Below are 10333 nucleotides of genomic sequence, written 5' to 3'. Positions count from 1 at the left end.
AGGACCTGACCGCCATCACCCGTACTAGCTCTCGATTCATCGTTGGGGGTGACCTGAACGCCCGCCATGAAGCTTGGCGGAACTGCCAGAGGAACCGGAACGGATGTCTATTGTTCGACCACGCACAACATGGACTGTACACTGTGCAATTTCCGGACGAACCCACTTTCATCTCTCCGGCGGGAAATCCCTCCACTCTGGACTTTTTCCTGTCAAACATCGGACTATCCAAGCCGGAGGCGTACAACGATCTCAGCTCCGACCACCAACCGGTGGTGACTGAAGTCGGTGTCAACGTGGTTCCTGCTAGAAGCTGCCTGCGTAAAGACTACCACCATGTCAACTGGGTGCAGTACGGACGAATGGTGGACAGCAACATCGATGAAAATCCACTGCTCGACACTGTAGATGACATCGACCGGGCGTTGGAAGGACTCCAACAGGCCATATCCGTGGCTGACGAGGCGTGTGTTCGACAAGTTCCTGTGAGGGGTAAGTTTGTTACTATTGATTCCCACACCCAATTACTGATTCGGTTGAGAAATGTTCGTAGACGCCAGTTTCAGAGGACTGGATATCTGGGCAAAAAAAGTGAAATGAACAGGCAGATTGCTTCCAGAGTGGACTCACTCCGAAATGAAAGTTTCGGGCGTGTTGTCCAGAATCTAGACGACCGCTCCAGACCATTCTGGAAGGTAGCCAAGGTCCTGAAAACTCATCTCAAACCCGTTCTACCACTCAAAGTCGATAATGATGACGATCGGCTTTTAATCACCCCACAGGAGAAAGCAAATGCGATCGGCAAGCATGTCGCTTCATCGCATTTGCTTGGCTCGACTATCCAAAATCCATTCGAAGATCAGGTTGCGCAATGCGTTCAAAACCTAGATGCCTCCCCTTGTGTCGTGCCTCCGACGGATATGATTACAGTACAACAAATTTGCTCAGCGCTGAAATGCACCAAGAACATGAAGGCCCCCGGGTTTGACGGTATATTCAACTTGATCTTGAAGAGACTCAGCATGAAAGTGCAGTCTCTCCTAACCGCTATCTTCAACAGATGTTTGGAACTGCACTACTTTCCAAGCATCTGGAAAGTAGCAAAAATCATACCAATCCTCAAGCCCGGTAAGGATCCAATATTGTCTTCAAGCTACAGACCAATCAGCCTCCTTTCAGCGCTGAGCAAATTGTTCGAGATCACCAACTAGTACGGGTCTGGGGCCTCCCTTAGCTCAGTCGGTAAAGGCGCAGCTACAAAGCAAGACCATGCTGGAGGTGGCTGGGTTCGATTCCCGGTCCGGTCTAGGAATTTTTCGGGTTGGAAAATTTCTCGACTTCCCTGGGCATAGAGTATGATTGGACTTGCCACACAATTATACTAATGCAAAAATGGTACAGGCATTGAAAGCTCTCAATTAATAACTGTGGAAGTGCATCTAGAACACTAAGTTGAGAGCACGCAATAAGCTTATATGCGATATGCAATAAGCTTGAAATGCGAAGAAGAAGAAGAACTAGTACGGGTGATGAATAACATCCGAAGTAACAAAGCTGTATCCAAGTCCACAGCCATGGCCTTCTTAGACGTTGAAAAGGCGTTTGACAATGTTTGGCATGACGGACTTGTGTACAAGCTTTGTAACTTCAACTTCCCATTACATCTGGTTAAAATCACCCGTAACTACCTTCAGCAAAGGTCGTTTAGGGTATCGTTGAATGGTTGTCTTTCAGACACGTTTTCCATCCCAGCAGGTGTCCCGCAAGGCAGTCTGCTGGGCCCCTTGCTTAACAGCATTTATACTTCCGACATTCCTCCCCTCGGTGACGGTTGCGTGTTCTTCCTGTTCGCAGATGATACCGCAATAGCCGTCAAAGGAAGGATGCCTCGCGAAATAACGAACAAACTTCAACGATGCCTTAACGCCTTTGCAGATTATGCCACCACGTGGAAAATCAAAATCAATGCCTCCAAAACACAAGCGATCATGTTCCTCCATCGGCAATCGCCCAAACTAAAACCGGCTCCATCTTGTACTGTAATGATGGAAGGCACAAGGGTTGAGTGGTCCGCCGAAGTAACCTATCTCGGGATGTTGTTCGATGAAAAGCTCCTCTTCCGTTCGCATGTAGAGAAAACAGTAGTCAAGTGTTCTGTCTTGGTTAGGTGTCTGTATCCGCTGATTTGTCGCAGATCCCGCCTCTCAAGGGTGAACAAACTGGCCGTCTACAAACAAATCATAGCACCTGCAATCCTCTACGCAGCTCCGGTGTGGGAATCATGTGCACAGACTCACAGGAACAAAATTCAGGTCGCACAGAATAAAGTGCTGAGGATGGTTCTTGATCGTCCTTTCGACACTAGAATAACAAATTTACACGAAGAGGCAGGAATTGCCAAAATAGATTCAAGAATTAATGAAATTAAGATTGCAGAAAAATGTAATTTATCAGAACATGCTTTGAAAAGCAATTTGTATATAGTAGGTTAGGTGTATATAGTTGTAGGTTAGTTGTAGTTGTAAATAGTAGTTATAAGTAGTCTCCTTTTTCCAATTCAAATCAAACCAATCCCACCAAGGTGGTCATACTTTAAAATAGGCCTGATAGGACTAGGAACTGTAAATAATAATTAAAATCTCAAATAAACTAAAGTTGAAAAGACGCATCTGTGTCACTTGAAAAATTCATACATGTGAACCACACAAACACAAGAAATAAAGATCATTTAAAGTAAAAAAAAAGTCACCGATCCAACGACCGCGATGTTCGGTTTCGGGTGGCGCGAGCCATCATCGACAGTAGGTTGCTTTTCGCGACGGAAATTACTTGTATCGCCTCCGAGAAGCTGGTTAGAACCCTCGCACCGATCTAAAAAAGCTACATCCGCATCATATCTGGTCTCCTGCCATTCACTCCAGCAGACGCCGCATGCATCGAAGCGGGTCTTCTTCCTTTCCGGTTCTGCTTAAACGCAAATATTGCCTTAAAAATCGCCGGCTTTTCCGCCAAGACCTCCGGAAACAATTGGATCTTTCTCCTCGACGAGGGGAATAGAGTCCTCTGCACGGGAAGCTGAATGTTTCCGCAACAGAACTGCCTTCATCCGCAAAGTCAAAGGGTCAACTGAAGCATGGAGCGAACAGGACAACCTCTACTATAACTATGGTGGCCTGCCGTTCCGTAGAAGCTGCATCATCTGCGGGGTACCCTACACCGTCGAACACATCCTGTGCAACTGCCCGGAGTTCCAAAATCTTCGGGAGTCGCTCTGTCTAACTTCTAGCATTAAGGATCTGCTCGGGAATTATACTCCGGCCTCGGCAGCACTAGTAACCTTCTTAAAAGAAGCCAAAATCTACCACTTGGTATAGTAGGAATTTCTTTCGGCCGTCGGGACATCTTAGCTGGATGGATTTCCCCTATTGGACCCGTGCCAGCCGAGCTCTGTTTTGTTTGGATTATTCGTTTGTAGCTCGTTTTAAATCATGTTGTGTTCTGTTGTTCCTCTATTTCACTATTTTATATATTTGTATTTTTCCCATATAAATTGAAGAGCCAGCAACCAAAGTTATTTATTAAATGTTAATATACCATGTATTTAGAGGCTACTCACTCTGAGGTCTCTCCTCTCCCCGGAGATGAACTAGCCAAATCTCCTTAATAAAGAATAAAAAAGTACTAGAATGGTTATAAATAAAATGTTTAAAAAAATAATAATAAAGCAAATAACTTGTTAGCATTGCTAAAATCATCCAAAGGTTGAAAAGTATTGACACGCTGTGCCCAAAAAGTTCAAATATCCATTACGCAACCTTTATAAAAATTGAGTTAAATGTGGGTAAAAACTGGAGAAAAAGTGGTTAGAATTGTTTTTTAAACTGTAAAAAAATAGTGAGAAGCAAAGCATCAAGCAAATTTAATGGGATGGATTTTTTGAACTAAAAGTCGATGTAGTCCTTACTATTTGATGCAGTACCAGAATTTAAGATTTTATTAGTTCTAAATAATTCTAATATTACTATAAGGTTGATCAGATTTACAGTTTGATTCTTGACATCATAGAACACCCAGCAGACCAGTAGGCAATTTTATTTTGAAGCAAAATTCACCGGGCTAAAGTGGGAATCAAAGCCTAACATTGTGGAACTCACACACAGTTTACCTAAACTGCGGGTAACTCCACTATTCCCATGACCATTATAGAAAATAACACACAGGATATCTTCGCCTTTTTTTTAATTCAATTTAAATCATCCTAGAATTTCATCATATTTCTTTTCTATATTCCCCTATAATAATCTTGAAAATATCTAAACTTTTCCAGTAAGATTCTAAGAGTTCTTAGTATTACCTCTTGAAATCTCTTTCCAATTCCACAACTAATGATTGGAGCGTAATAATTCCCAAGAATTGACTCAATTTTGTGTCCATAGATGATTGAAATCCTTAAAATAATTTTAACAAATTCCTCCAATTTACAATCTCCTCCACTCTTCAGAATGACCGTCACACTCTTCTCAGACTTATCCGATAATTCCCTTTAAACTGCTTTGTAGGTAAGGTTAGAATTGGTTTAAAATCCTTTTCAGTATTACCTAAGTACTCAAGTACTTTGCCAAAATGGTTTTAAAAGTCTCCCAGAAATTGCGCTTGAAATATTATTAAAATTAATCTCCATAGAAACATTGGACAGAATTCCATTGAAATTATTCTCACGTTTCGTATCAGCATACTCCTTAAATTTCATCAGAAGAATTTTCTATGATATCTCTTCCGGATTGTATTTCCTTTTTTGATAAAATCTCCATGCAATTTTCATCAGAGTTGACAAGACAATTGACACCGTCTTCAACCAGAGGTTGCACAAACTGAATATTTAACACTAGACAACGGACAACACACCACATCCATTAGAACAGAAGGTAAATTTTCAGGTTGCCAAAATTTGCACCGGCTGGAGCGGGAATTGAACCCTCGCTTCGTGGCACTCACAATACGCCTAAATGATGGGTGACGCCGCATGATCCCACAGCCCACAATGAAATTCTACTCAGAAGTAGCTTGAAATTCTCCTTTCATTTCATAAAGAATTCGCCTCACACTTAACTGTGAACTATTTTCAGAATAACCTTAAAATTCCAATAATGTCCAACGTTGACGGCCTTTAATAATTAAAGTAGCAAGTTTGGCTTTTTATTTTTTTTTTATTAGAGGGTAAATCAATTGCAGTGATATTTTTAAGGCGACATTTTAAAAAATCTGGGAAAATCTGGTACATATTTAAAAAATCTGGAAATAAACGAGGTCTGTCTGTGCATCTGGCAAGACGACTAAAAATCTGGAAAATCCAGATAAATCTGGAATACTGGCAACACTGGTTGCTATTGAAAATTTGGTTGATTGCTGAATTTATGTATGAGGGACACTGAGGCCGACATTACCTGCATTTCCTCTTTGTTATTTTTTAAACTCATATAAAATCAATTTGAATTTATTCATATTTTTACTATATTTTGGTATATCTTTTTTATAAGAAGAGATACAGACAACAAGTTTCGTTATAAAACATAAGAAACTTGAAATAAAAAAGTTGATGGTACGCCAAAAGGAAAAAATTTCTCCCTTCACTTTGCGACTAGTAGAGAAATTTTCCATTGAAGATCTTGTGGATCTTAAGGTTTTCATTGGCTTAAAAGAAAAGTGGCCCATAGCAATAATTTCTCAATTGGATTCACTATCTGTACTTAAAAATGAAAATGCTGTATTTATATTTTCTTCAAAGCTCTGGGGCTATAACCACCCCCTTTGCTGCGCCAGTTGTTCGACTCATAATATATTCTGGCGATTTAAAATCTCGAAGTATCTTGGAGATTTCATGTCATATTAAAATATACAGTTCTGCAAGTAAATTTTTGATTGAATATTTTTGAATATAATTAAACGATTCAAACGTTTCCAGATTCTAAAAGCATTTCGCAAACGAACTACTAACTTTAAATTGAAAAATCAGATTTTGATACCGTGATGCCGTGGGTTCGAGTTGTACTCCTCAAACATGTACACCCGATGCGGTGCGCTTCCCTCACACCCCTCACTCAACGCCACTGAGCTAAGGGTAGTTGCAGTTAGCCATCGACTAACTATCTTTAATTTTTTTAGATGAATTTATAATTTATTTTCTAACGGCTTCGGTACTTCTTTACCTATTTCCATTAGGGGGTAAATAAGTTCTTAGAGTGATCATGTTATGCGAAACAATATTCTGGAATATGATGCATCTTCTTGCATACAATCAGCGGTCAAAAACTATATTTACCCCCTGTCGATCCCCTACATGCGCCCTCTTATTAATATAGCAACTAACTAGCTAAAATTGTACGACGACAGCACTGTTTACAATTATCTTTAATTCATTCTGCCAACATCTGTCAGAAATGAAATCAATCGCAGCTACAACTTGAGCTGTCAAATCATTCCTCGAAATCAACTAACAACAATTCCAGTCCGCCGACCATCATAAATTACCAGATTAATTAATTACCTTCAGCTCTAATTATGAAGTAGAAAAATTGCCACTGAAATCGAACCGCTCGAAACCATTATAGCTGCTGCCGCTGCCTGTAGCAGCAGATCACTCAAGCTTATCTTTCGTCCGTCCGGACACCGTTTGCCACAAGACTGGTGAGAAAGAGTTCAATTGCCCTGGCACGACCACGACCGCACCATAATTGATGTCAACCATTCGATGATTGTTTGCACTGAGAGTGGGCTAAATCGTTACTCACCGTCGTCAAATGACCGGAAATAAGAGAAAAAAAGTTGTTGTAGGTTACTCATGATAGAAATGGTTTTAACATTCGATCATTGATCAATCCAACTAGTGCGATGGCTCAACCAAGAGCCACCTTTCGTCATTCATCACGACCCCTAAACCCAAGGCGCCAAAACCACTTCGTCGCCACTATTTATGGCCATCGTCTAGCGGTTTGCTTTCCCCGCTCACCGCCAACCGAATCTCCTATACCGCTTCAAATCAACCTCAATCGAACTAACCATCCTCCTCAGCCTAACCAACACTGCCCAACATCGTAAATCTCATCCGTGTTTATTTACAAACCGAATGAGTTGTACAAGACAAAGCGAAAAAATAATTATTCCGCTAAATGTAAATAAATACGTAAATCAAATATTGAATAAAACACTTAATTCTACGCGGGTGATATATCGCTCCGCTGTGCTGGCTGGTGGTGGTAGGCTGCTAGTTACCTCCAAATGCTGGCTGTCTGTTTCGCCAAGTGACGGACTGACTGCCTGGCTGGTTGGATGCCGTATGTGTGCAGACACGCATTTATGGACGGCGTCCATGGGAGAGATGAGCTGTCGCTGTCGCAGTTCTGCAGAGATTTGCATTCGCTGAGCTCTGAAAGTTTACTTTTCAATCATATTTGTGGAAACTGCATCTTCCACGCAGGAACGATTTTAAACTTGTCTCACACACTGGCCCTTGCCTACCTTCCGAGTCCATTACCATTCCCTATGCCAATCAACTAGTTTTGTATATTAACATTTTCCTCATCGTCTTTTTTTTTCTATCTTCAATTTCAGGTAAGTTGGCCACGGCACGAGGGGCAGCTAATCATCAACTTGTTCAAACTCGCGAGTTGAATAACAGTTTTCCTGTTGGGCCGCTAGGACTGCTCTTCGGTTGGAACCAAGTCGACGTGTGTGGTCCGTTCGCCTACATTGGAAGCTGGAGAAGGCTTCGAGTATCTGCGTGCAGGACAGGACAGGTGATGAGTAAACATTTGCCATCGAATGCGCCATCAGGGAGCAAGAGCGGGTAACGGCAACTCGGCTCGTAGATCAAGTGGGAAAGCAAATATTTTCTGTCGCCACTCTCTCTCTTCACCGTGGCCAGTCAGTGATTCCATATGAACAGTACCGTGGCGAGCGCACTTGATGGCAAGCGGTTCTTTGAATGATGCTTCTTTGGGGGGTTATGAAACTAATATGTGGCTTATGATTGCCACTCTGCAAGTAATCGTCAGTTTGAAGATCGATTGTGGTCCTTGCGATGAAATGTTGGATCTGGGGATTTAGCCTAAATACGCATTTTGCGTTACTTTGATAGTAGCAGACTTCACTTAAAAGAGGTGTTCGCAAAAAGTGCTCTGTCATTTACGGTTAATAGCTGAATAAATGTTAGTATATTATCTTGATTTTCGGCTCCATAGAGCTTTTATTATGACAATTGAGGCTTATAAATAGATGTAAAAGTACAGTTTTCTTTGGTTTTCTTCATCTTGTGGTGAATATTTCAATGAAATTAAGTCATGTAAATTTCGGTGCTCTGAGATAGACACATACGAATGACACTTGTGACGTAAAACTCAAGCATTAAAACGAGAAACACTGTGAAGTCGAACTTATTTTCCCCCCAGGTTGCATTTTTCAGAACTTAAGTGTTTTTTTTTTCGAGATCCAGAATAATGTAAGGCCGATCGCTATTGAACTGATTCCAATTTCGATTAGTAAAAACCCATATTGATCCACCGGGCAGGTGAATAGAACCTTTGTTACACAGTATAATCTCGTTTTGGATATTATCCATAGATATACGAGGCCCTAATGGATATCTTTATTTTTATTGGTCTCAGTTTCTGCACTGCTCAATTGCTGCAAACAAAACAGCAATTGCTAGTTTGAATTGGAATCCAAATCATAAATCAGAGCTTTATGACTTTATACTTAATCTGCTTTATTGTGCTCTACATACTTTAAGCACAATCTTATAATATACAATCACAATCTTATTATATTACAATAATAGTTGACGAGTCAATAAAGTTAAATAATCAATCAGTCCGATTCTCTTCATCGATTTTCGCGAATAACCCGACTGCAAATGAATTCCCCATTCAGTGTGTTGATTCAGGCGCAAGCTAACTATAGTCGCTGTATTTGTAGACCAGCAATTGAAATGGTACTATCAAGTTTTACAAACAAAACGTTGATTATGCTTTCTTCGCCAATCGAACGCATCATTGGATAGGGAATATTTTCCCCAAAGATGGTGTTAGTTTGCGTAGGCGAGGCTTAAGTCACTAGAAAACGGTTTCCGGAAGTTTTGTTCGTAATAGCCGATGTGCTCTTTTCTGTTGTTGGTCGTGAATTGACAGCTCAATTGGTTCCCGGGATTATCTCCGCCAGGCTATGAATATAGCGACTATACACACGTGATTCACAGGTAAACAGTTGTGAAAATTAGGTAACAATATTATTGATACAGTATCTTATATCTCCGAAAATGGTAAAATCCTCATGAAAGTAATTTAAAATTAACTCTATTATGAATGTATCTTTTCCAGATGCTGCCTAAAGCAGGTCCAGAAATGATCATCGGCAGATTCCTTACCTGGTGGAGTTCATCCATAGGCTTTCATTGTGTTAATTCCAAAAACATCAATCAACTGTGTCATAAAATGCGGCAGCAACGTAACTGTCAAATTGGATTTCTGAAAGGTCTTCCCAGCGTTTGAGTTCCATTTTTACCGTACGTTTGATATTCCACAGTATGGTTCTGGGTCAATAAACGGTGAATGGGAACCTAATTTTGCGGAATCGTCTGCCCTTTCATTCCCTTCAATGCCACAGTGTCCAGGAACCCAATATAAGTTTACTGAGTTCTGTTTGCACAGCTGTCGCAACAAGAGAATACATTCCCAGACAATCTTTGATGTACATTTGTAAGCACGAAGCGCTTTTAGTGCTGCTTGACTGTCAGAAAAAATACAGATATTTGCACATCTACATTTTCTCCTTAGGCAAACACTTACACATTCAAGTATGGCCACGATATCCGCTTGAAACACCGTTGGACAATGTCCCATCGCTACTGAAATATTTGTCCCAGGGCCAAAGATTCCTGCACTTGTTTGTGTTCCAATTTTTGAGCCATCTGTGAAAAATATGATTGAGCCTTGACGAATGCTAGGACCACCGACTTCCCAATCCGAACGCAACATTTCACATACGTTAAAGGGAGTGTCATAATTGTCCTCTGGTATCATCCAGTCTCCATTCATACTCATCACTGGTCCTCTTTGGAAGTATTGTAAAATGCTTAGGTGATCAACCAGGTCACCAGGCATGACTTTTTTTTAGACCTTTTGAGCCTTAGAGCACTTCTTTTCGTTTCTAGTTGCACGTATTCATGCAAGGGCAGTAGATTGAGAATTGCATCGAACGCTTTTGATGGGGTGCTGCGCATCGCACCCGTTATAGCAATACATGCTAGACGTTGTAGTTTTGCCAGCTTCCTCTGTGCGGT

This window comes from Ochlerotatus camptorhynchus, unplaced genomic scaffold (genome assembly GCF_037179485.1).
Source record: "Ochlerotatus camptorhynchus isolate MF236.1 unplaced genomic scaffold, CSIRO-AGI_Acam_v1.1 ptg000015l, whole genome shotgun sequence".
Classification (NCBI taxonomy): domain Eukaryota; kingdom Metazoa; phylum Arthropoda; class Insecta; order Diptera; family Culicidae; genus Ochlerotatus; species Ochlerotatus camptorhynchus.
This window is presented reverse-complemented; position numbering follows the sequence as displayed.